General features: G+C 40.8%; 1 long non-coding RNA gene across 1 annotated transcript; it reads right to left on the reverse strand.

Moving 5' to 3' along the window:
- Positions 1–26,983, reverse strand: LOC136305547 (uncharacterized). The gene is made up of 3 exons (XR_010725370.1): positions 26,924–26,983; positions 2,355–2,462; positions 1–1,319 (listed from the first exon to the last, which is right to left on the reverse strand). It is a non-coding gene; the product is annotated as an uncharacterized lncRNA (long non-coding RNA).
- Between the last annotated feature and the right edge of the window lie 396 nt (positions 26,984–27,379).

Genomic DNA, 27,379 nt, shown 5'->3' on the forward strand with positions numbered 1-27,379 from the left:
TGCAACCAAGAGGGAAATGGCGAAAAAATAGCTTGAAACTATACCAGTTTCAAGCTATTATTAACTAGCAGGCATACACTGACAGTAGGAGAGATGCGGTGGCAAGAGGACTTTCAATAGCCAAAGAGCCCTTTCATCATCTGACCAGCTTCATCTATTGTATTCAAATAAATGTTAAAATACAGAGAAATCACACATATCTAGAGCCTTTACAAGGAGTATCCAGTTGCAGATTTCTTTCTGCACATGACTAAATTTAATGCATCCTTGCCGTATACAAAAAAAAAAAAAAAAAGCCTTGTGAAATGAGAGGTGCTAACATTTTCTAACAAATGCGATGACATTACAGAACAGGATCCTTTTTGTTACTCATGAAAACAACATGCACTTGGTGCAATTGATTTCACACATAAACGGCAACAGTTTCAAAGCCCAATATTGCTTTTTTTGGCCAGTTAGTAGAAACCCATTTCTAAAGCTGATAGCAACTCTGACAATTAATTACAAGCTCAAGATCAAGCATGTCAAATCCTTGTGAAATCCCTAGACATCAATCAGAATGACTCCTGAGGGCCTCCATAGAGTTCAGAGCAAGTATTCCCTCTTTTTGCAGATCATCTTTCAGTGCCTCTGAGCTGCACAGATTATCAGCAGGAATATTTTATGGAATAAGATCAAGGTAAATAGGACCAGGAGGTGTACAGTTTCCTGAGTTTAGGTACAACAGACTTGCCACAGGTAAATAACTGCTCACTTAGGCACTTATACATATTACAGCCTGGTGAGGGGTGGGGAAACACTCACAAAGGAGACTAAAACACACTGCAGGGCAAACTGCAATTCCACCAATCCACACCTGCAAAACTCATTTACCACAACCGTGCTCAGCACTCCATAAAGACTCCTAATGAATTTATGCAGCACCAGTACAAGTTGACAAATACATGAAAAACATTTTAAAAAAAATAACTATAATGTCATGATGTTCCTCATGCTGATCTGAGTCAGGGTAAGAGCTGAAGGGCATTTCCTTGTGAGCTGAGAGGCCCACAGAAATAACCCAGCCATGATTGTCCCCAAGGACAACAAATGGGGCAGACCCCACACTTCCAACAGGCTGAGCTAATCAACAGATCTGCACATCTACTGCAGAATCTGCATAAGAAATCGATTGAAACCATGTGTTGTTATGGATTCATTTTGCCAAAAAATTAACTGTGACGGGTTGGCACGGTAATGACTTGAACTTTTCCACAATACCATGAAGTACTGATGCTTCTGGAACAACAAAGTAGATTCTGATGTACCATTTAGCCTTCCTAGAAAGAAACCACGCCAACAAGATAAGGTAATCTTGAAATTGCCATCTCCAAGCTTCCTAAAACTGGAGAGAAGGTTTGAAATCTATTCGGACTCTGATTAAACTCAGCAATCAACACGGTAAAAAATATATTAAATAGAGCTTTTAAATAGACAAACTGCAACAGTATTTACTTATTTTCTTCTATTTCTCCTCCCTGGAATCAAGTACTCAGGAAAACTTCTTACTTCTACAACAGCATATTGACTTTTTGACACTATGATCATTAAAGTCAACGTGGAAAATACATGCCCAAATAGAAAATCTAGATGCTGAAAGGAATATCAACCAAGTCAAATCCAACTTTTAAAAACAGAATCCTCAAGAAATGAGTCACCCACCCCCAAAACAAATGCAGCAGGAGAGGCAACTTATTCATCTCACAGAGATCATTCTCCTATCTCTCCATGCTCTGCTCCAAAGTGTGTTCAAATCAAAGGTTCTCATTTTTTTTCCTCTTCCCCTCAAATGTATTTAATTAGGTTTTTTTTTTCTTTGAAGTCAAGGAAAAGAGGCCTATTTATTTCAAGGAATATTTAGCCTGGCTTTTTCCTTCCAGTGTTCTACCTCACGGCATCTTCAAACCCATTGTTCCATAGGGACAGGGAGGCATCCAAATAAAGATTAATAAAAAGGCAATTACTGTGGTATTATTAATTGAAGGAACAGGATCACTTTTTCCAGTGTCAATGAACTTCAATACACTAATAAAATTAACAAATATCAAAGTGGTTTGGGTCTGAAATAGAAACATTTCCATTAAATCTGAGTAGCTTTTCCAAATACTGGGCAAATAGTTTGATACACTTTGAAATACTAAAATATCTCCAGTGCTCCAAGATGAAGCTGAGCAAATTTCACTGTATGAAATGAGAGTAGACATTGTTTGCACCTTCTAAGCATGCATTATATTTTCATCTTGGTGCTTAAAACAAGGCCACTGCAAGGAGAATTTCCACTATCCCAGCTGTCAGTAACTGGTTTTGTGACTTACCTGCTGGGGAATTACTCACTTCCCATTGCAAATCTGAAATCACTGTTCATTTGGACAGACTGCTCCTGACTGCACCCTGATGATGTGTCCTCAGTCCAGCTCATGGCACTGGCAAGATAAATGTGTAGAATGAGATTAGGGGCAAAACACTAACAAATTTTGCTTAGATCAATGAGATGCACTCACACCCTGTCAGTACTACCTGACATCTTCCTGACAATATTATGAGGCAATTAATGTCTGTATGTCTTGGCTGATGGAGGTGAATTATGGTAAGTTCTAGGAGGCAACTGTCTAAAGCAGGGGAAGCTGATTAATTACCCAGCAATAATTCATTATTGAGACATTTAGGTTGACTTGTGCACCACAAAGTCAGAGAGAGCAGGAAACAATCAAACCTATGAATACTATTCAGACTAAACTCTTTGCAGCTATAGCCATAGAGGCACATATACATAGAAAATAACACCATCTCAGAGAAATAAGGTGCTTGGAAGCAAATCCTCAAACCAAGTGGGCAGTCTCCATCCCATACAACGGATGTATCAGCACATGCAGCAGGAGCGCCTGTGCTGGAATTCTCACTATTTCTCAGGTCTGCCTGTTTCCTGTATCAAACAATGATCACACACCCAGGGGCACAAATGAGGAGCCAGTCTGCAAAGCCTTGGGCTTTGATCTCACACTGCTACACTGAAGCAAATGGACAGGAAAATAGAAGAAGCCTGTAAACACCTCTGCTGATAAAGATCTGTATGTTAATACCTTTAACATTGACTACATCCAATTTAAAGCTGATATCTGCCTGCATATCACATACAAGTCTCTTTTCAGGTGTACAAAAAATGTGTCTATTTCACAGCATTTCTTCCTTTACTTCTCCACCTGGATCATACAGAAAATACATTTCTTGGCCACCAGCAAATCATTACCCCTCATGGGGGCTGTTCCCTAAAGAGTTTAAGTACCAGAACAATGGACTACTGCACAGCACCAAATTTCAATTGTGACTTAACTATTCCACAAAGGGGATTTACTGTAGTGACACCTCTCAGGAATACACCATTATTTTAAATTTCACTGATATTTTCCACTAACAAAACAGCACTTCTACTTTAGCAGTGATTCGAAGATGGAAACTTTCCATAAAGCCTTTTCTTTCTTCTGGGTGTCAGAGTTGTCCTCAAAGTCCTTCTGTGTTAAAAATTAATTGTCTGGTTTGGTCTAACACACCCAATGTATTAGTTAAGGAGTACATGCACAGTAATATTTCAGAAAGATTACAACCCTCCTCCCCAGAATCTTGGATGGCAATTTTGGGTTACTCTGAACCTCTCTCCAGCTTTGGCTTCTGAACTTTTCATTAGTTTTCCTCTTTTTGTAACCTGCTGTCCAAATACCAGAACAACCACTTGACCATTTCCATAAACAAAACATCCTCTGCAAAAGTCTTCAGTCAGAATCTTATTATTAAAGCAAGTTTTTCCAAACAGTTTCTGCTGCAGAGTCAAAGGGCCCTCTGCTCAGAATCCTTTTCCTTAAAAGGATGGGGATATGGATGATTTCTGTGCCTTGTAAAGGTCCAGTGCCATTCACCTCTGGATACCAAACTGTTCTTACATCTGACTGGGGATGTAGTCACGGAAGATGAGAGGATTTCTCTCTAGCAATGATATCCTGCCCCTTGGCAGATATCAGGCAGTTCAAATCAAATTTCAGGTTTAGCTCACAACACTCAGGATGCTGACAGATGATGGAAGCACTGTCACAGCAGCTCTAGCTTGACTTTCCGCCTACACTACTGCACATTTTAAATCACTTCCAAACAGGATCACTAGAAATGGGCAGCGATCCTTAAATCATCCATGAAAACACAATGGCATCCAACAGGTGTTTGCTTGAGTTATCCCCCTAAGGGAAGGCAGTACTTAAACAGGCATATAGAGGAAAAAAGGAATAATTCTGTTCCTAAGAGCTGCCTCCTTCCCCTGTCTCCTCATTTCACATCAACATCTAAGAGGTCAACATTCAAGAGCTTTTCTTACAGTCTCTTCTTGAACTCCTCGGACTTGTTCTCATCTCAGTATATCCAGGTAACTCCATTTAGAGTTAGTATATCCAGGTAACTCCATTTAGAGTTACTGGAGATTTGTTCATCACGTTTATTATCTTCCAAGCTACTAGGCAAACCAAGTGGGTTATCCTGTCTTAAAAATTCCAGGTCTGCCTGACCAATATATGATAGACATTCAATTTAGGAAATACTGCCAAAAAGAAGACATTTCCCTGATCTTCTGAGTATAGTGGACACCACATAAAAGTACTAGAGCAGAGCCATGAAAACCAGAGCAAGGGGAACAATGCCTGGCCCAGAATTGTCTCTCTCACACAGAAAAAAAAGTCAGAACAATTAGGAGGAAGTCCAAGATTATTTAGATGATAACCATGTGTCCACCAAAACACTGCACTGGGGAAATGGATGGAGTCTAGAGAATTAGAGCAGCTGCCAACATGAGACTTAAGTTTGTAAACACACTTTTCATTGTAACTCTCCACAAAAAACCTTGGGACCTTTCACTACTCTCCCCAGAGGTTTTGGCCTTGTTATTAGTTTGCTTGGTGCCAGTTTGAGTGCCACTGAACCCACCTTATAATTTATCTTCAGAATATTTAATTAGATGAATTTTGTGCTCTATTAACATGCTTGGGTTTAACTTTTTGCCTTATTTAACATTATAAAGTAGATAAAGGATAGGGCCTATAATTGTTTACATCGCATTAGGCACAATTTCTGCATTCTGTGAATGCTTCCTCATTAGTTTTTCTCTGCTTGCTTAATTTATCCACTCCAAAAGACTGAATTCATTAACTACAATTACCATGGTTATTGTCTTTGGAATATTTTTATGTACTTATAATTAACGTATTTTAAACATACAGTCAAAGGTCATACATTTGAAATCATGTGTAGCCTTCCGTACTGATATCAAGATTTAGTTCAAGAATATGATTGATAATTTAAATATTTTCCTTTCTCAAGTCATGGAGCATAATAGAATAATTATCAAAAAAAAATACTGCCATATCATCCTATCATCATGCCTATTCTATTATTCCTGTGGATTATTTGAGTAATCCATAATAATAAAAGTTCTAACGAACAATAATTAAGAGAAAAGATACAGGATAGTTCCTCCCAGTTTTGATACCATGAGCCCTGTAAGGTTAACTCCGAAGGCCTCCAACGGGCGTTCAGAATAATTCATTTTGTGTATGATATTCCTTATTTATAGCCAAAGCAGGGAATATACTTCAGCTTCTAAACATTTACAATCTCTAATCCATTTTTTTTTCAACATGAGTAATTTACATATCCAAGTCCAAACTGAATGAAAACTACGTTTTGATTTACTAAAATCTCATTATTCTTCTAATTGCAATAGGCACGAGATTGTACAGTAGCAAATCCCTCCAATTTCCACTAACTTCACTGAATACCACACCTTAACTTTATACAGGATAAAGATATTTAAGGAATTCTATATTGTTTGACAGTTCTAAGATACAGTTTTGCTTTTGCAAACTGTATTCCAACTGCTGTTTTCAACATCACCTCATGCTACACAAAAATCACAATGCAACCTTTTCATTTCCACTGGATACATGCAATATTATTATTAGTTGCTAAAATTAATTGTGGGACACTGTCATGATCTTTAGAAAGGTTAAAAAATCCTTCGTTGCCCTTTAACTGAAGTCGTTTCAAGTGCAAAAACGCCAGAATCAAAGCACAGCAATAGAGAAAAGGAGAGGAAACAGAACTAATCTTATTAAGGAATGAAAAATAGATCCTTTACCATAATGAGAATGGTTCCTACAAATGGTGTTTATTGTGTGCTTAACAAAATAAATATTAATAGAACTTAGCAAAGTAATGCCTTAGATCCAAGCTTATAGCATCATATCCTTTCAATAGTTATGCTTGTTGGTTTTGTCCTTTTCTTCATTCCTGTCATTGATTATCCTTTGACCTAGTCCTCCCTCCACCTCTGACCATCATTCATCACACATGGTCTTATACTGCAAATCATCTACCCAAAAGAGAAACCAGTGCATTCTTCAGCCAGTGATCAAATTCCAAGTACTCAATGAAACAAGTCTAAAATACAAAAGATTTTTCAGTTCATTTTATAACTTGCCTGCTGTCATTACCCCAGCATCCCAGAATTAACATTTTTCATTCCCACTTCTAGATTATTTATTTCCTAATGCCTTCCATTGCTCTCTTAAGACATGTTTTAGATCTGGTTATCCCACAGTTATTCCAAGTATTTTAGCTAGGCACGACATTGAGACTGAGGTTTACCTAAGTCATTAACTGAAAGCCAGGAGAAAAAAACAAAACCAAACAAAATAAAGACCAAAACCAAAAACCAAAAAACCCAACCAACCAAACAAAAAAACCCCCAAAATCAAGACAGCTTTTTTCTGTAACCAACAGCAAAGAAAGAAAAGCGTGTTTGCTTTCCTCACTCCCATCTTTACAGTCTCTCTGGTCTTAGCATCAAAATCAAGTTGTTCCTTTTGCTCTTCCCTTGCTATTTCTTCCCCCACCAAAAATCAAAACCTGATGTCATCTAGATCAACTTCGCAATGAGAACCACAGTGCTGGGAGAATGGCTACCTGAGCACAGAAACACAGAGCTCAAAGCCTTAAACCTGGGCTAATCCTTCAGGAGAACGGGTCCATTCTCTCAGAGGAAAAATGGCAACCTGAACTGCATTAAAAAATGCAGGTTTTTGATCCCTCTTCAAGTGCACAGCACACAATATTTTGCTCTGCACATAGCTGTTTAAGCAGTCCATCATCAAGGCTTTCTAGCCTTTACTAGAAAGTGTCATTAACACGGGGGTTGGGACATTAAGTGTCAGCTTTTACCATTAACTCATTTTAAAGGCATGTTCTCTTTCCATTTAAATCTGCACTGCACCTTCAGTTTGATTTTGGCAAGCAAGACAGAGTCACAAGACAAGAAAGATCAACTCAAAACTTCCAAAAGTGAATGTGACCTCTGAAGATTGCATCCTGTTTTACCAGCTGCTTCATCAACATCTGTGCACCTTGGAGTAGCCTGAGACATAGCAAAGGACACACTTACTGCTAATTTTGATTCTTTTATAGTAAAAATTCTTTAAGAGATTTCAGGGAAGAAAAGAGCAAGTACCAAACAGTCTATAAAGGTTTCACTGGTATTATGATACAGCACATTAATAGCTTTAATGTGAAGAAAAAAAAATTACATGTGGGCTAATAAAAAGCCTTCTTTTAATTCCCTCTGTAACACCTCCCCACGACTTGACCATCTGTACATTGATATATGAGTAAAAACACTCGAATGTGTGGTGCCAAGGGACTTGTAGATTCACAGAAGCTGACTACAACAGCACCACGTTGAGAACACCCCCTGCACAACCTTCAGCTCTGCACAAGAAGCCAAAATTAGCACTTCCCCCCTCAGCTGCTTCAGAGTCGTGCTGACTTCACCAGCCAAAGAGTAATTTCATAAAACATCTGTCTGACCTAAAATCAAACTTGCAAAGAAACAAGGATAGGTTGAAGGTAAGGCAACTTGGGAAGATCTTTCCTCTGTAAAGATGCTACTGCACATCCACTCAGCTCAAAATACACCAACTCTTTAAGCATTTTTCTTTCACTCCTCAGTATTTTACTTGAATAAGCTACATATACTCTTATGAAAATGGTGCAAAGATTATAGATGTGTACAGGATATATATACAACATTGTTTCTAGTACAAAATTCATAGCTTCAGATTTTTTCTAAATTCAAATTCATGGCTTAGAAATTTGCTTTGTAGGGAAACCGTATCACATTCTTCTAGAAATCAAATTTCCTTGGGAAATAAAAGGAGAAAGAACTTGAAAAACTATTTAAGAATATCTTAAGTTGCTCTAAATCAGGAACTATAGTAATTTTTTTGGTCTTGACTCACAGCAAAATGATTTTAACTAGGAAAACAGTCTCTGCAAACTTGAACTGAGCGTTTCACCAATGCAAGTAATGAGAGATGGTTGCTGTGAAGTGAATATTTCACCTCGGGATGTGTTTTGCAATCCAGCAAACCATAAGCTGTCAGGAGCATCTCATCTCAGTGACTTCCCTGAATAGTCCTCACAGGATTTCTGACTCAGTCAGAATATGGTAAGGAGTATGGCCAAGCAGAGAAACCTCTTGATAACGTTTGTTTTTAAAGGAGGGGCAGAGTGGCATTTTTACATCTTTGCACAATAGTCCTATTTTTGCTGGGCCCAAGTTACCCTACATTGCACAGAATTTCTGATGTTAGGGTTGAAATTAGAACGGCAAATCCTAAACACCAAGGATGCAGTGTGTCCTTAAAGAGAAACATCAAAAGCTAGTACACTTTGTGCCAAGTTAAAGGTTTTGAGTACAAAGATGTAACAACAGAAATGTTCATGCATGCTTATATGAAAAAATATGAAGTGTATCTGCAACCTAGGGCTTGGAAATTATTCATTAAAATAAGAAGGCCCAAGCCCTTAGATACTGTTTTGACTTTCTTCTTATTTTGATCTTAATGTGAAACAATTTACAACATCAAAATGTTGTTATATTTCAGAAGTTTTGTTTTAATTGTAATGCCGAATTATATAATAATTATAATTTGCTTTTCAAATCATCTTTGAGAAGAAAGGAATAATAAAATTATCCTAGTAAAACCACTAGGGGATTATTGTTGCACTGGAATATCAAAGAACTTCGGATGCATTGAAGATTTATTGTCGCACAAAACATCGAAGTGTTAATGATCTTAATCTGAAACTGGGTGTTCTTCCTTTGATTAGGCACTATACATCAGTATGACAGTCTTAATACTTTCTGGTTAGACTGATAAATGCAACAGATTTTGTTACGTTACTCAGTATGCCTGCAAGTTAATATAGAAATAAAACTATTTCCTTATAAATTTTAGATTATGCAGAGGTAAGCACAGTACAGCTGTTGCCTTATTTTGCAGTGCACACTGTATTATGAAATGGATTAAGCAACTTCCCACCCCCCAAACAGGAAAAATTATGGGAGTTTTTCCTCTGAGCTGAAGTTCCTCCTAACAAATGCTTCAGTTCAAACTGATCAAGGCATTTAACATTTGAATGAGCTTACTAATTTAAGCAACAGTACTATGCTTACAGCCAGGAGCATACACACCTCACCTAACTGACTGAGCAAGGGGGACCTGCAAGTCCACAATTATTCTGGAATTTTCACTCTGTGGCTTACGAGTACCTCCATCTCATGTTTATTAGCAAGACTCAAACACAGCAAGAACAATCACATATTTCCTAAGATAATGAGCCCTTGTTAATTCTTCATTTATCCTTACTAAGAAAACCTAAGAAACCAAGCTTTATATTGCAAATGGATAACAGAAAAGAGCAAAAATTTTTCCTAAGAGTCATATGGGAATAAAATAACTACATCCATTTCAAATTATTTCATGCATACCAAACCTTGCAAAGCAGGCATGCAAACATTCATGCCTAGGCACAAAGTATTTCTGCTGAGAAATGCAATCTTTCACTTGCACATCGCTGTAAGTTAATATAAATCTTTCAAAAGATTCCTCAGTATTTTTCATTTTTCAAACCCGAATTTAAATAACATCCATCAAGAATTCACATAAGCAGAACAAGCACAGCAACAACAAATGAAAAAACGACTCTCTGAAGCAGACAGTTTAATGCCCAGCACGCAAGACAACACAAACAAAACTAAAAGCAATGGCTCAAAATAGGCACTGTTTTTTCTCTTTTCATCAAAAGCTGATTATAACCCCTCTAAGAAACCAGCATGATCTCCACAGGCTTCACTGTCCTATATGAGGAAGATACAGTGGCATTTATTTGTTGGATTCACACAGTGGGTGTGTGACCCGCTCGAGCAGGGTGTGGAGGGCAGAGCTGGGCACACATACAGCTCCTGCCCAAGGTGCACAACAAACAAACACTGCTGCTGTTGCAGGACCACCTTCCCTACACAATTTTTCCTACAGGTGATCTCATGCCGTGCAATTTGTAACAAGAAACTGAGAGAATCCAGGAATCAGGTGGCTCCAGAGAATGCTCGCTGATTTACAAGGTTAATTTCCCACAGCGGCATCCAGACAGGTTAGTGAACTATGAAGCATTTTCCTTTCAGTAATGGAATGGAATAACATGCTGACAGAACAGACTGAAAATACTTAATTTCTCCCTCTTACATAAGAATATTTAATGTGACTTCTAAATGACCCAGCTGAGAGAGGCATTCTTTCCTTAGATAAAATACATGACAGAGAAGAAAAAAAATATCTTTTGAAACAACTCTCCTTAAATTATATGGGCTTTGCAGGATATTCCATGACCAGAATGAAATCTAAGTAAACAAAGGAGGATGCCAAATTTCAGATTCCTAAGGTTCATGAAGTTGAATTCTACAGCTCATGATGACCACAGTGGTTTCAGAGAGAGGATGACAACGTTTGATGTTGGCCAAGAGTCCACAGGAGATGATGATGCTACTGAGTGATGAACAACACACACCTCTGAGTTTCCCTGTCATTCTGAACAGAATTCCTGACTGTACAATCATGCAGCAGAAAGACAGCCAGGAACCAAAGAAAATTCCCAAACAACCCCACAGAGAAGCCCCCCACCAGCTCTGCACTGCTTTCATCAAGAGGTATCAGACCACAGCTTTTTTAATGACATGCTCTTCACAACAGTACTCCATACATGAAATTTCATGTGAATAGCTGCACTGAACATGCTGGAATTACAGAAGAAATTTCCAGCTGCAGTAGAAAATTAGACATTTGATGGAACTGAGCAACTGAAAGTGTTTGTTATAAATATCTACAAGTATTTTTATAAGAGTCCAGCATCACTCTATCCTGCATCTAAGCAAACAAATATTTAGCATAACCTGCTCAACTCTGCAGCATAACACTAATGACAAGATTTCTTTTAAAGGTAATTTGTATTATTATCACTCTGATAATAACACATTACTGTCATTAACTGCAACTCATGAAAAATAAAAATACACTGCTTAACATGAATATTGCTTTCTGTTGGTTTAAAGGAGGAGGCTGACTGTCATTCTGCTCCAAGAGAAGCATACAAGGCTTGGCATGAAAACCCCTTTGGTTTATATTTTTGAGAAATCACCATTTCCCCCTGGCCTTGGTCAGAACTTCTTTTAGATTCCCTAAATGCCACCAAAAGCAGGAGACATTGGCTCTACAGTTGGCCTGTTCAGGAAGGTATGAGGGATTTTCCAGATAACACATTCAAATAGTCTCTGGTGAGTACACTAGGATTTATGACAACAATTAATACAAACTGAATCAAAAAGGAAGATAAAATGTTTTAAGTTTAGATATTATTGCAAATTCTGGTTTTTAAGATCAGAATTTTTCCAAGAATGCTCAGTCATTCTCCTGCAGCAACAGTCTTTTGAGCTGTCAGTGTGAATTGTCCACGGTTCATCCTGAAATTAAAGAAAATCCCTGGCAGCAAAAGTGAAGAGTCAGCCAAAACCTATCCATTTCACTCACTGCCAACTTGCTCTCAATCTCTCCATTACTCTCTGGAAGCTCCTCTACCAACTTTCCTTTCTTTTCCTATGTTAAGGGACAGAGGGATGGCTCTTCATACTTTTGGAGCATCTTCAGAGAAAATTTTAATAGAAGTACCCGTGTTTTATTATTTCCTCAATCTCATATTACATAAAACTATCTAAAACAGTCTCTCCTTTGGAATAAATTTGATGCCACCACTGATATGCCCATTGCACTTTACTACTATCTGAATAGGACCGAATGTTAAGTGATCTTGTTTTATTGTTCTAATATAATACCGAGAAGAAAGAAAAGTCAGTTAAAAAGCTTATTGCTGAAAAATGAATTTCTTATGAATTCTCTCTAAGTGAATAGAGAGACAGATTGCAGCTTCCTTATGAAGGAGGTTACTGGGGAACTGGCTTCTCTAATTCACACTCTCAAATAAATCCATTCTGACAAATGCTTTAAAACACATGTGAAAACCTTCTTTTAGTGTTAAAAGAAATAAAAAATACATTAGGAGAAAGGAAATTTCCCTACATGAAGACTCCACACAGTACTTCAAGAGACACTTCAAGTGCAGCCATATGCCTATGAAAACTGGATTTACACAATCTCCTGTCACTAGAATTCGTTTATTGACAGCACAAAGTACCCAGTAACTGCAGGGTCATCTTGCACTAGCATGCAGCTTCCCTCCCGCCTACAGAAAAGGTGTTTGTTTGCTGCTATTTCAGGAGTCCTGTTCACCCTGACCTACAGCGCCCTGTTTTTTATGGTAGATACAAAGCATACTGGAAGATGGAGGAAATCGAGTCCCCTCTACCAACAAGTAGACTAAAACCAAGCTTAACTCTGCCAGCTTTTCTGTTGGTAATTACACCAGGTTACAAAATTGCTGTTACAAAAAACATGATCAAACTTCAAGGAACCACACCAAAGATCTGAGGGATTCTAAAGTAAAGTTAAACAAATGTTTTCAGCCCACTACACAGACACTCATTTCTAATACAGTAAAAATACAGGACTGATGTGAATATTTTAAGAAATCATGGACTAAGCCAGCCTGAACTCTAATACAGGTAGAATCACCATTTTTTTCAGGACAATAAAGCTTGGAACTTGCATACACAACAAAATCCTTCTCCGCACGATTTACTGGCAGAAATCATCCACAAAGTTGGCCAAAAGAAAATTTTGAACCCTTTCACCTTACATATGCAGTACAAAACATTACCTGCTGCACTACAGAGAAGCAAGTCTTTTAAGAGAGTCACCTGTACCATGCAAAGTCACAGTAAAATATGACACATTTTTTCCAACTCAGTATTTATGCAGAGGGCAGAGTGTACAGGGAAGGGGAGAAAAGAATCATTATTTAATTGCAAAGCATTGCTAGAAGAAAAGCAGGTTAAGGCAGCAAAAAAGCCAAATGCCAGTAACTTTAGCTGAACAATAGTAACTAGAGACAATTGCCACAACAATTCCACATGGCTAGAATTAAGATTTGTGACAGCTCAGAGCTAAAGGAGGCACAACTTATGACTAGTTTCTTGCTATGATCAGAACAACTGCAAAAACAGAACCAGAGACACAGATTCTTGTAATGAAGACACTGAGAAACTACACTGATAATAAATCAGAGTTCCTCCCTGCAGTTATCAAATGGGATATCACTTCAGAAGCCTGATAACCTACACAACACAGTCTGGCTGCCAGGCTCACAAGAGATGATGCGAGCTTTGGGCTAGAAAATAAATATCCATTACCATGACCTTTCTACTGCACGTTACTAAGACTTGCTCCTATCTGGAATCCAAATATCTTGCAGATAAGTAACTTGCACTTTCATTGTAAGGTCCACAACTACCTGGAAAACCATTTACTGCATCTCTAGCGTAAATGTTATCTTTCTCACAACTGAAAGTTAATTACAAATTATGGATTCAGCCCAGAATGATTCACATTTCCCCTGGGGGTTAAGGAACAGAACCAGATCATTGCACACAATCACAGCCATAATGCAAAATAAATCTGTAAGTCTCTTAAACAATTGTTGCTTAAAACTCTTTAAATGAGTCTGTTCTGTGGCTCAGAAATTAAGAGGAAAATGACAAATGCAATCACTTGCAGTGCATCCGAGCCCTGAATGACCTCATGACACAAGTCAAGCCTGTCTAGGCCCAACACCATCTTCCGAGAACATTTCATTAAAGCTGAAAGAACACTTATTTCTACCTACAAGAACCCTAAAGAAATCATTTCAGGAAAAAAGCTGTCATTAGTACCAGAACATGTCTCAAATACCTGCTATGTCATTTAGAAACTGCATTGCACCATGACAGCAACTTATTTCTAGAACACTCTTTTTGACAGATACAATGCTATTGCACTAAAAATAACGTGGGTCAAACAATGAGGAAAGGAGGATATTCTAACACAGACATGGCTTACTGCATTTGTACAATGTTTCAGCAACATCTAGAAAGAAAAAAAACCTTGTTTTAAGGCCTGACTGCAAGTTAAAAGTTTTGCATTCTGGTTGGGTCACAGGGTACAAGCAACTCACCCACCATCACAGGCCTGGTGACAGAAGGGCTTTCCTGGTGGCAGAAGGGCTTCCCTGGCGCAGCTGATCCTCCAGAGCCTCCTGAGGCCTCCCCCTGCCCTCAGGCACGAGGCTGCTCTGCCCAGGGCCGTGCCCAGCACTGCACACTGACCCCAAACACACCAGGAGCCCACTGGGGCCACAGCAACCGCCTGGCGCCCCCAACACTCCATGGACAGCAGCCCATTATGACCACAGCAACAGCCTGGCACCCAAACATTCCCACCACTGCTGTCTCCTGGGAAACAGATGCAGAACCCAGGAATATGATTACCCCTATTAGCAGTACCACGACACAGGCTACCATTGCTACCAGTGATAAAAATTCAACCAAAATCCCATCCATTTCATTCTGCTGCCAACCCTCTCTGATTTAGCTAAGAGAATCATCTACATTTCCTCCAAAGATCTGATCTACTTCATAAACCATTTATTTCCAATTTCAATCCAAACAACTTGCATATAAATATTTTACCATTTCCCTAAATAATATCCACATTTACCTGGAAACCATTTACTGCATCTCTACTATAAATATTACGTTATTCAACTTCATTACAAATTTATCTCAAATTTAGAGTCCAATTTAGGTCAAAGTTTTCAGCCTTCCTAAAGTACAGTTCCATTTTTAACCTGTATTTCCATCTTCTATCAATACATAGTAAAAGCAAGTACACAATGCATTCAGTTCCCCTTAATTTTTTAAGCCAAAACTAAAAATAAGAACAAACCCAAACTTCAACCTGGTCACTGTCACAGATATGCTCTCAGACATACTTTCTCCATTTTTGGACCATTACCTCACTCTTCCTGATACTCTTCATATTGTTTTCAAAATCTTTGCACAGTGATTTGACCATTTAACTGAGACTTCAGCAGCACAGGAACCAGCTTTAGGCAACCCCTGGACAAAGAAGTTAATACTCATAAGCCTATTAAACCCGCCCATTTTTCCTAGAGTTCAAAAGCTCAGACTGTGGGGGGTTCTGCAACAAACGCAACCTGCACGCCCAGAACCTGACGGGCACGTTCAGTTCGAGTCGCCTGTGAGGACACCCACGGCCCTTTCTCCTTCATGAGGGAAGCACCGCACTAGAGGAGTAGAGGAGCGCCCCTCTCCATGACGCCCTTCCCGCCAGCGAACACCGCACGCCCTCATGCGACATCACACGGCTCGCCCCACCAGTCAGCACCCAGAAACACGGAAGCAGAGGATTGCTTTCTTCCAAAGTGATTTCTCATTTCCCGGGCTAGGAGACACACTTGTGCTGCTGTGGTAGCTTCTCTGCTTCTGCAGAGCACAGACAGCACACGCGGCTGCCGCGCCAAGCCACAAGAAAGAGCCGGCAAGAGCACTAGATCTGACGAAAAAGAGATTTCTCGCTTCCCGGGCTAGGAGATGCACTTGCGCTGCTGCAGGAGCTTCTCTGGTTGCGATATAAAGGAGAAAAGAACCTACACAGAAAAATGCAGTGTTTGATTTCATAATGTATGTCCTGAAGTCTCCACTGTGATCCAATCCCAAAACATTCCTGCAGTGTCAAGTCAACAGCTGGAGAGCAATTGTTTGGGTTTTGGGTTTTTTTATTAGATTTAAGTGGAAAATTTAAGGGAGATGCTCGATAAGCTTCTAAGACTCCAAACCACCCAAAGAAGGTAATAAGAACACGGCAAAAAACTGTCTGTTTTTCACTAAACAGGATTAAACTACTATGGGAGACTTTTTTAGGCAAGTCACTATTAGGCAGAGCGGCAGTACCATAAATTAACAGCCCTGTTGTTCAATTCACTTTTGGAAGAAATTCCAGTTCTGAGCTAATTGAGTCAGTTGGAAGTCATCAAAAACTGTGGATTGCTGCAGAGGAGAAGAGTTTTTCCTACCCCTTACCTAGTACCAAGGAAAGTAAGGTCTCCCCAACAAGATATTCAGAGATTACTGCTGTGAAATGAGTCTTCTTTGCAAGGAAGGAAGCTGCTGTTAGAGCTCCTAGGGTCATTCTAAAAACCTCAGACAAAAAACTCACAGTCAATTCTAAAGAAGCCACCAGTAGAAATACCAAACTCATTTGAAGCATCATGCAGTGCCTGGGTAAGTAGGAAAGAAAAATGGAGAAAGAGTAAATTATTACCCGTTGAAAACTAGACCAAGCAAGATGCACAAGTTGACCACACCTAAAAAAGGCACTGCTTCTAAATGGGGACAGATCTTAAAACAATAATCCTGAGTTTATGCACCTGAGAATTCCAAGATTTGAAGAACCGACTAAAGAAAACCAAACAAACAGCAATAACAACAAAAAGAAACAAGGATTAAAAACTTGCCTGGCAATAGAAATACCTGTTTTATAGGAGTTTTTAGTTTTGGTTTCAAAGATTTGACTTACTCCCAAATGAAGAGTCCACAGCAGCCTTCATCCAGAAAGAATCTCCAGGACTAGCCTTGCAAACATTTAACCAGAAGCAGGCTTCTGAAAGCCCAGCTACAGTAGCTCAAAACAGCAGCTAATTCACTCTAACCATTACCTTTTCCATCTTCCTGTACACAGATACAACATAAAGGCACAGCCTAAAGCCTTTTACTGCATCTTCCCCTTGCCAAAAGTTTCGGCTGCCCCAGCTTAGGACAAATTGAGAAAGAGACAAGAGAAAGCAGCTAAATCCTAAGGAAAGTGCACAGCCCTTCCCTGCTCTTAAACTCAGGCTCTTGATTGGCTTTAGCTGTAGACAAAGTCAAAATATGCCTTAAGTGCCTTAAGCAAAGAAGAGACTCTATTGGTTGACAGAAAAGCCCTCAAGTCCAGTTCAAAGTTCAGTAGCATTGCCTTTTAGAAAGTTAACTAATTCCTAGACATAATATAAACATAACAGAGCATTGCTAACATTGCTAGACACAATAGGTAGGCTGTAGGCCTAGGCCTCCTGTAAGAAATAACCCCATTGTCACACAACTGTCTTACACCAGGATAGGTGCAAAAAGACAGGAATTCACTTTCCTATTTATCTTCCAGATTATGTCTGTCCTGATTAACTGTTAGAAACATATAGAAAGAGGTGCAAGTACAAAACCTAGAATATTAGATGTATTTATACAGACTTCCACTGTCATTTCCAGAAACACCTTCTCTCAAGAACTTCACTCTCTTTTCCAATTTCTAGAATAAAAGAGACAGTATTCCTAGGACACTAATTAATTTTCAGCTGAATCTGATTAGTGCAGCTGCTGGACTGCAGAGCCTTGTCTTGCACAAGTTACAACTGAAAGCACAAAATACTGGATGGGAGAATAAAATGCCTCCTTTGGTTTTTCCTCCATTCAAAGGTATGGATGTGTCACCCAGAACACTTTGCCACTAGCTCACCTCTACTAACGTCTTGATACAGATCTACAACAATTTCTGCAGGCCAATGATACGTGAGCTAATTTATAAATAATGAATCAAATTAAAATACATTCAGGTAATAAACGTGCACATTTACATAGAAAACATTTGCTGAAAAACACTAAACACTAGCAACAAAATTGTATTTTCTCATTTTTTGACAGTATCTGGATCAAAGAAAATACACACCATGACTAAGCTCTTGAGTTTGAAGGCTAAAATGGATTTGACAGTAAGGGCCCATGACACCTGGCACTTGTTTAGTCTTGAAATCTCTAACCAGATGCAATCTCTGTTGGCTAACTTCTTCACTATTAGAAATTAGCAGAACTCCTGCACTGCCACAGTGACTGCAACATGTTCATGGTTTGTTGGGACCTAAAATCTCTCCACTTTTTTTTTCCTTCTCATTATATTCATGGCTTTTCCTCCCCAAATCTTCAATTTTTTCCCCCTCATTAGAAGAAAATTCCTTCTGTCCTAAAATCTGGGGGATGTTTTGAATGGTTAGATTCCAAGGGGGGGTGGAAATTTCTCTCCTACCAAAATTCAGAAAATAGTTTTCTGATTCTTTTGCACTGCCCGTAACTTCACTGTTATTGATTAGTCAGAATCCTCACAGCAAAGGTTAATTTAACAAGGATGCAGAGAGCAGAACTGCATTTTCACTGCCTAGACTAGAAAAGAACTGAATTTTCCTGGGTATCACAATTGGATACCGTTGACAGAGGCTGCCTTAAACTGGCTTTATTATCAAAACAGAAAGAGGGAGAATGACAGCAGGAAAACGGGAGAAAAATCAGAACATGCTGAACTCAATGGAAACAGAGAGTGCAGTTAAGATCAGCTCCCTGGCTAGAGGTACTGAGGGACAGATGTCTGTATTTGGCTGATCAGAATGAAAGAAATCAGCATAAGGGGCAAAATGTCTAAAAGTGGAATGGATGTAAGAGCAGAATTCTTTGCATTACAGGCATCCATTGAAGGCTATGAAGGCACTCTTTCTTTCTATCATTACTTCATCTTATAATCTCAGCTGATATAAAGCAAAGTGCTATAATTAAAAATGAATTCATTTATTCTGAACACATTCCTTCCTTCATCTTTGTCTTTAACTTTGCTCTTAAAAGCTTTAACACATTTTTTTCATTTGACATTAAGCTTCCATTTCTTCCCTCCAGAGTTATGGCACTTCCCCATGTGATGCAGAGGTATGTTCAAGTCAGTGCACGTTCTGAGACTGCAAATCACAGAATGCAATGCTCTGAGCAATGCTTTCCCTGAGACTTTGCTCTTGCATGTGCACCAGAAAGCTTCCAGGGGCCATTTTTGCCATTGAATACCAAAAAAGGTTACTACTATGATAGGGGGGAAAAAAAAGTCAATTATTACCCAACAGACAACATCAAATGCACAACACAGCATCACATCATGGAATGATGATCACAACTTGTGTGGGACAACTGTCAAAGCAAAGACTTGACCGAAAAATTCAGTACAGTTCGTACTGAATTTCAAACTTCAAGGAATATTTTGTTCTTTAAAAGACACATTAAAAAGGAAAGAATTCGGTAGCTACAAAGACAAAATTATAGAATTGTCACTGAATAATGACTTTCCTTGGGTATTTTCTTCTAGCTTTTAGATTTTTATCTTTTTTAAGAAATAGATTGAAATAAAATTTAAAACCTCCTCAAATACCGCTGAAATCCAGTACCTAAATATTTAGATATACCTGTGCCGTTCCACATAAAAAGTTGTTCAAATTCACTTGCTACTATAATTGAGTTACATCATGCTTCATCAAATGTTGCAGTTGCTTCAAAAACTTTTTTATTTCATTTTAGAAGCATTGAAACAGAATCCCTGTTGTACAAAAATTTGGGGTTCACTTTCATGCAGAGGATCCAATACGAAGATGGAAAAGTAGAAAATTAGCATATTAAATCAACTACTTTGCAGAGTGATTGCACAATGGACTAGAGGATCAAGTTCCTTTCAACAATTCATTTTCAATTTTGTGACAAATCATGATATACAATTCCTTTTCTATCACGTTTTGATTTCAATCTACCTACATGCACGGAGAAATATTCTTGCTAGGAGTATGTAGGAACAAGGTTTAGATCTTCATATCAGTATAGGAATAATTTGATGCCTGCCTTCACTAGAGGAGAAAATGCCTATGTTTGCGATAGTGATGGCAAACAATGTGCTTTTGTGGAAAATTCTTGCCGTCTGGAAAGGTGTTAAATGAACACTTTGTTAGGTTATTGGTTTGTTTTGCTGATAGCCAGAGCACTTCTTTTCTATCTTTGGCATTTATTGTTCTTTGCAAATTGCTTTCCTCAGCCGCTATAGCAATACAATTTAACACTACTTCAAGCATATCCTCACTTGGGACTGGAAAACACTGACAAAGAAATGCATCAATTAATCATCACAAATTTACTCAAAGTCATTAGGATGGAACTTACTCTCCTATATCAGGGTTCAGTTGTCTGCTAGGAATACAGCAAGTAAAATTTAGCACAAACAACTTTAAATGTTTATCTTTTGCTCAATAACCATCTTCAGGCCAGATGACACACTGTTAACATGCTAAGTCGGCCATTGTATTGACTACAAAAAAGAAGAATTAGATACACTTCTACAGATTTGACCTGTATTTGCACACACTAGTCAATGTTTTCTACTGAAAAGAAGAAACTCTAGGGGAAAAAAACCTATTAAGGTAAAATTAATAACTTAGATAAAAACCAAGTTAGGATAGATGGGACACATACCAAAGTTTTTCACATGGGCAGATCTATTACTCAGCACTTCAGACCTGAATGTGAGCTTTGACCCAGCACAGCTTGGAAGAACACCACGCCAAAATTGAGATCTCAAGCCGAAGAACAACCAGATAGATTTTCGTTCTTTATTTTCTGTACAGAGGGCAGAAAGTATGCTGCTTTACCATTTTCCCTCATGGAGAAGCACGGTTATTTAGCTCTTTGCACAGTGATACAACTTCAACAGCCACACCTTACCCAGGCACTTAATTTTAAGGACACCATTTATCTAATTGGAACCAAACAAATATCAGCACATTTCAGCTTCAATGGTTACATAAATCCTTTGTTACAAGCTGAGAGTTTCTGCAATGAAGTGGACAAGCAAGAAAGGAATAATGAATGGAAGTTTACAACCATTCCTCTGCAGATTTAGTCCAACAGAAGTTGCAAGAGCTGGATTTAGTTTTCCACCCCACCCGTCACATTTTTCACTCAATTATGCAAGGAATTCTCACGTCTTGAATCTTAGTGTAATAAATCAGATTTGCAGTTTGATTCCAGTAAGTGGTTTCAAATAGAATAAATTCTATCACAATTAACAGAATTCATGGAATTCGGTGTGTATTCCATCTAAATTTATCTGTCTGTGCATAGGTATTCTCATCTCAAGGGATTCACAAGAACATCAGACTCATGCTTCACATACAATTCTTTGTTTTATTGTTGCACTAAAAACACGTGCCATTTAGAGTTGCAGCTTCTGTACATTCAGGATTTAGAATAGATGATGTTCTCCTTCAATGACAAGTAATCTTTTTCTAGTCCTGTTTCCTACTCTAAAGTGAAAAAGCTCTAAAATACAGTTGGACCAATAAAACCCAATGATACAATACCTACTGCATGTTTCCAGCTGGAGTAGTATATGCAATTATCAGGAGTAAAAATATCTAGAATTCAACTATGTAATATTCTTATATGTATATCAGTATATAAATACAAGGTGTCTTACATATCTCTTTAAAATAAGACTAAAATTGTTGCATGTTCTAAAAAAATACTTCCAGACAGCCAAAATTTAAAAAGTTTTACAATTAAAAATGGGGTTTTATGAAATTATTTTACATCCTTTTTAATTATAGTCTGAAATGGTATAGCATTTACTTTGAGAAGAAGAACAATCTGCAAAGTAGCTAAAGTAATTTTTTATCTGTCACTAAATAGAAGATGAACCATTCCAATCTCCCTGGAAAAAAAGCATACCTTCTGGCAAAGTTCTCACTCTGCTCTATTCCTCTTTGTGCTGTGAAATACATGAGGAAGTAGAACAGGACAAGAAATTAAAAAACAAACCACACCACTTTGTATTTTCAATTCCTTGCTCACTCTTGTATCTGTATAATCCATACCGTGATTTTATCAAAAACCTAAACTCAAAATACTTGTAACAAAGATGAAGCAAAAAAAAAAAATCATCAACTACTTCCCTGAAATAAATTCTGAAATAGTTTGGGAGAGATTAATAGTTCTTAAAAAAACCATATTCACTAGCATGACTTTGAGGAGCTAAATAACAGGCCTATAAACAGTCTGCAATTTTTCAATACAAAATATCGTTATATCTTTCAAAAAAAATCTAATGTGCCAAGTCTTATTAGTATTAGAAACATATTGCTCATAAAATAAGAATTGCTCTTTTGATTATGAATTTTTTGGCACCAAGATAATAAACACTGATTAACCAATTCTACCTGAGATATTCGATTTTTTTCCCCTAAAGCAATTTCTCGCTTCCCAGGCTAGGAGACCCTCTTGCAATGCTGCAGTAGCTTCTCTGGTTGCGCAGAGCCCAGAAAGCACACGGGGCTGCTGTTCCAAGCAAAGCTACAAGAAACAGCCTCAGAGAGCACAGGATCTGCCGAAAAAGCGAATTCTTGCTTCCTGGACGAGGAGATGCAGTTGCCATGCTGCGGTAGCTTCCCTGCTTGTGGAGAGCCCAAAAACCGCGCGGGGCTCCTGGTCCAAGCAAAGCTACAGAAAGAACCTCCGAGAGCACTGAGATCCACCTAAAGCAGTTTCTTGCTTCCGGGCTAGGAGACTGTCTTGGTTTGGATAGACAGGTATTTGCCAGGGAAGATTGGAGTCTCTCTTAGAATGTGGAGATTCAATCCAACGTGGAATATGATGAAATACATTACAAAGACAAGAACCTTACACACGTTTATAGCAGCACATCAGCTACAGAGCACTACAAACATTTTGAAGGAAAGGAACTAAGGTCTCCCAGTGGCAGCAAGCACCATTTGTTTCCTTTACAACAGAAGGTGCTTCTAAACCAGGACTACAACAAAAACCCCACACATTCAAGGACCTTCCCGAGCTCTGTTCATTTGCCCAAGCAAGCATGAGTTAGAATCGTGCAACTCCCTAATGCCCTATTATCAAGGGTCAGCAAGGGAGAAGAACCCAGTTCAGGCTCCCCCAGCCCATCTCCAGGTTTCTCTATAAGCCCTCCAAGGGGCTACCTGCTCCCACTGCAGAACAGAACCAGCACCCAGCCAGCAGCTCCTCAGTCCTGGCAGGTCAGCGGCACTTCCAGGAGCACACCAGGCTGGCAGGAAACTGCCCAAAGGGCACTCAGCCCTAGACCCTTCAAACCCTCCAAAGTAGCTTGGCCAGGGGGCAGGGTCAGCACCAAAGACACAGACACCAACCTCAGGAGCTCAGGGTCTTTGGAGACAGCTCAGAGCAGCCAAGAACCTCCCAAGGAGAAGCTCAGCAATGCTCCCCAGCACTGCTACCCAAGGTGACCTACAGGGACTGAGATCCAGCACCAGGGACCCTGAGCCTTACCCCCAGCAGCTGGGAATCCCCTGTCACAACCCAGCCCTGGAGAGCCCCCCCAGAACTGGCAATTCCCGCGGGTGCGTCCGCCCGCAGGCCAAGAGGCTCCGGCTGTGCCGGGACAGGGCCCAGGTCGGGCAAATGCTGCAATAAACAGGCGCACACAACTCCCACGGTGGGAACAGCTGGGCTCAGCCTCCTCCTGCGTCGCCCCAAAGCCTGGCCAGGGCTTCAGGAGCAATGCAGGAGCTGCCTTTGGCCCCGCTCCTCCCAACAAGGCCACAGGACTCATCTCAGGGCCCTGTCCGGCCTCTGAACACAGAAAGGTCAAGCCATGTTTCACTAATGAGCACGGACCTAGCCCAGAACACTAACGATCCTGGCTACCGCACTACCGACAGGATACAAACACAACATCTGAGTTGAAGGCTCACCCAGAGGTCAGCTTTGCCTCAAGACTCTGCTTCAGGCCTCAGGCCTTCAGGAAGTCCCAAGCTGCTTGAACCTCTGCGCAAAGCCTGCTCCCATCTCCTGTGGAACCTCACAGATCAGGCAGCACTTCCTCGGCCCACTCCTGAGGCTATTTAGCCTGCCAGCAAAGAGCAGGGGCTGACCTGGGAATGACAGAAGGCAGGGAGGGGAAAGGACCCTTTTGCTTCCATCCAGAAAGCCAAAGGCCGTCAAAAAACCCTCTGGTGAACACCTGAGCAGCACCAGGAGATGAAAGGCCTGGCACTCCTGACTCCCAGAGCTCCCAGGCCTGCCTTGCCCCTCACCTTCAGCCCCCGTCTTGGACAGCAAGGCAATCCCAGGGACAGAAATCCAGGCTCCTGCTGCTCCTGGACGGAGGCACCCAACAGCTCTGTGCTGGCTCAACATGGCAGCAAAATCAGGATGCTGCTCTTCCTTGGGCAAAACTCCAGCCACTAAAAAGCTGGAACGCAGGACAACCCTGCCTCTCCACCGGGGCACTTGGATCCAGCCCTACTGACACATGGACATTTGAGACAGGAATCCATAACCCTCCGTGAAATCACAGCACAGCCTCCAGGTGTTTTCCTGTTCGTGTCCTCACTTACCTGGCATAGGCTTCTTCCAAGGCTTTGCAGACACTTTGCCTCTAGCCAAAAAGATTAACATCGCCTTCTTTCCAGCTTTCAAGAAGTCACAGCAAGTCATCCTGGTCCAATGTTCCACATCAGATTCTCCCATAAGAAGATAGATATTTTTCCATTCAGATCCTTTCTCAAGCTATCAAGAAAACCAGGACCCCACATGCACTCCCAGAAATTCTCTCAGCACCATTTGCTGCTTCTCTCTCTGCCAGGGCACCAACAAGTCCTGGGTTGCTTCTTGTTCCATGCTGGCCAGTGACCTTGAGCGATAAAAGAAGGCACCAGTATTGCTGCTAATTTTACAGCCACAGGCTTTCAGCTTCGCACAGGTTAAAAGCAGAAGCAGACACTCCTCCCCCTGCTGGAGCTGATGGGTCCATTCCCCGCTCTGCTCTCACAAACCCTTCAGTCCCGCTGCCAAACCCAGCACTGCTGCAGATCTGCAACACAACAGCACTTTATCCAGGGGGGCTGCCCCAAACACACATTTCCCATCACGGGTCCAGAGCAGCCCCAGCGCTTATTTTACATCTCCCCAAGCACGGCCAAGGTCCCCCCCAGGTGCACAGGAACATCAAATCCTCACGGTGTACCAAGAGCACCAACAGGTTCAACCCATTCAGGCAACAACTGCTCCAGTTCACTGCCGGGCACTGGCACTGCTCGGTGTGGGAGGATCCACTGAGCTCCTGGGTATACTGAAGGACAAAACATTTCCCATCATGTATCCAGACCAGTTTATTCACGGGGCTGCTCCAAACACACATTTCCCATCAAGTAACCGGAGTAATCCAAGTGCTGATTCTACCTCTCCCCAAGCGCGCCTAAAACCCCATGCACACAGGAACACCACATTCCCACAGGGTGGCAAAAGAAACTGGAATAGACTTCATCCATTATTCCTCAGACAACAATTAATCCAATTAACCACCGTGCACTTGCAGTGCTTGGTTTGAAGGGTCAATACACCTTCTGTACATGCTGAGCTACAGAGCATAAACACAAAAATGAATCTTGCTCTGTAAATAAAACCAAACAGAAAGAATAACCATAAGAAAATTCCATAGACAAGGAAACTCTTGCATGCCTTTAAGCATATCTCCTGAGAACTCAAATAGCCATTTACAACAGGAAGTATTCCCAAGCCAGACAAAAGCCCCGAACACTGGACCTAGTACACAAAGTTTCCAGTACAAAACCTTCATGCTTCATGACAAAGCTAAGACAAGGAAAAAAGCTCCTCCTGACAAAACAAGTTAAACACTCTCTACCCCCACGATAAAAGTCCCCAAAACATACCCCCAAACCAAAAGCAAACAAAGCAACCCAAACAAACCCCAGCTGCCCTGAGTGCCATTTATCATTCAGCCCCTTCCCAGACTGGGGACACCTAAGGGAGGTCTCACACACCTTTTCCAACTCTTCTGCCCCTGCTTCCCTGCCCCTCAGGCACCACTGCCCTGCCCAGGGCTGAGGCAACCTAAATATTATGGAACAAAAAACTTAAACTAGCAGAAATAACTCACACTACTCAAAAGCTGTCTCTGCTTCCAATAAGTAGCCCTTTGAAACATGATAGCACTTTCCACAGAAATTCTATAATTGAAGTCACTCCATAAACCAGCCAAGAAAGCAAACCTCACAAGGTTGTTTCTTCCTACCATGTTCTTCCTAGTGAAAGGCTAATTAAAACCTTCACTACCAGACACCAGCCAGGCCCACATGTCACGGGAGATTAAAGGGGGAAAAAAAAGACAGGAAAACTTTGGTACCTTCCCTAAACAACACACCCCAAGAGTACACGTCCTCCCCCCCCCCCCCCCCCCAACACCTGCAAACACATCAAGGCTTAGCATAGCTTTGATTTATAGGAGAACTTACCAAGAAAATTCTATAGCACAGCACAAAACTCCCCACATTCCCTCTACCTCAACCATAGGAAAGCTCAAGCAAGAGAAAACACTGAGACAGAATGCACAAAAAAATCCCTGATTTAGCACCAAAAAAGGCCAAAAACAAGCTAAATTAAAACAACGTCTGCCTCCTAACCACACATAACAGAATATCTTGGAATTCAGAGAGAAACTCTGACAAACACACAGAACAACAGCCCCTCAGCCCTACCTACCATCACCCACTACATAATAAACACAATCCCACACAGCACAGCTTATACAGAAACAAATGAACAAATTCTCACCGCGCTAAAACAGCCTGGAGAAACTCCATACCCACACAGACAGACCTCAGCATTCCACACCGAACCACAGATCCCCACAGCCCCTTCCGGGGCCCTTTTGAACCCCCACCCGGCTCGCGATTCGTGGGCTCTCTGAGGCATCGGAAGCGCTGATTGGACAGCGGGCCCTGGGAACCCACCCGGCCCCGGCCCTGCCCAGCCTGCGCTGAGGGCCCGGGGGCTCCGCCCCGCCCTCAGAACCGGCACCAGCCCCCCGGCCCCGATCCCCCGATAACCCTTGGCACCGGCCTGGGCTCTACCCCCGTACCGGCCCCGGCCTCAATCGCCCCCGGTCCTACTCCCTCGTCCCTGCCCCGGCCCCGCCTTGGCCCCGCCCTGTGCTCTGCCCCAGACTCTGCCCCGGCCCCGCTCTGAGGGCCCGTGGCTCCGCCCTCTCCCTCGATCCTCCCTGGCCCC

This window comes from Chamaea fasciata, unplaced genomic scaffold (genome assembly GCF_029207755.1).
Source record: "Chamaea fasciata isolate MVZ Bird 193981 ecotype frontalis unplaced genomic scaffold, bChaFas1.0.hap1 SCAF_479, whole genome shotgun sequence".
Lineage (NCBI taxonomy): Eukaryota > Metazoa > Chordata > Aves > Passeriformes > Sylviidae > Chamaea > Chamaea fasciata.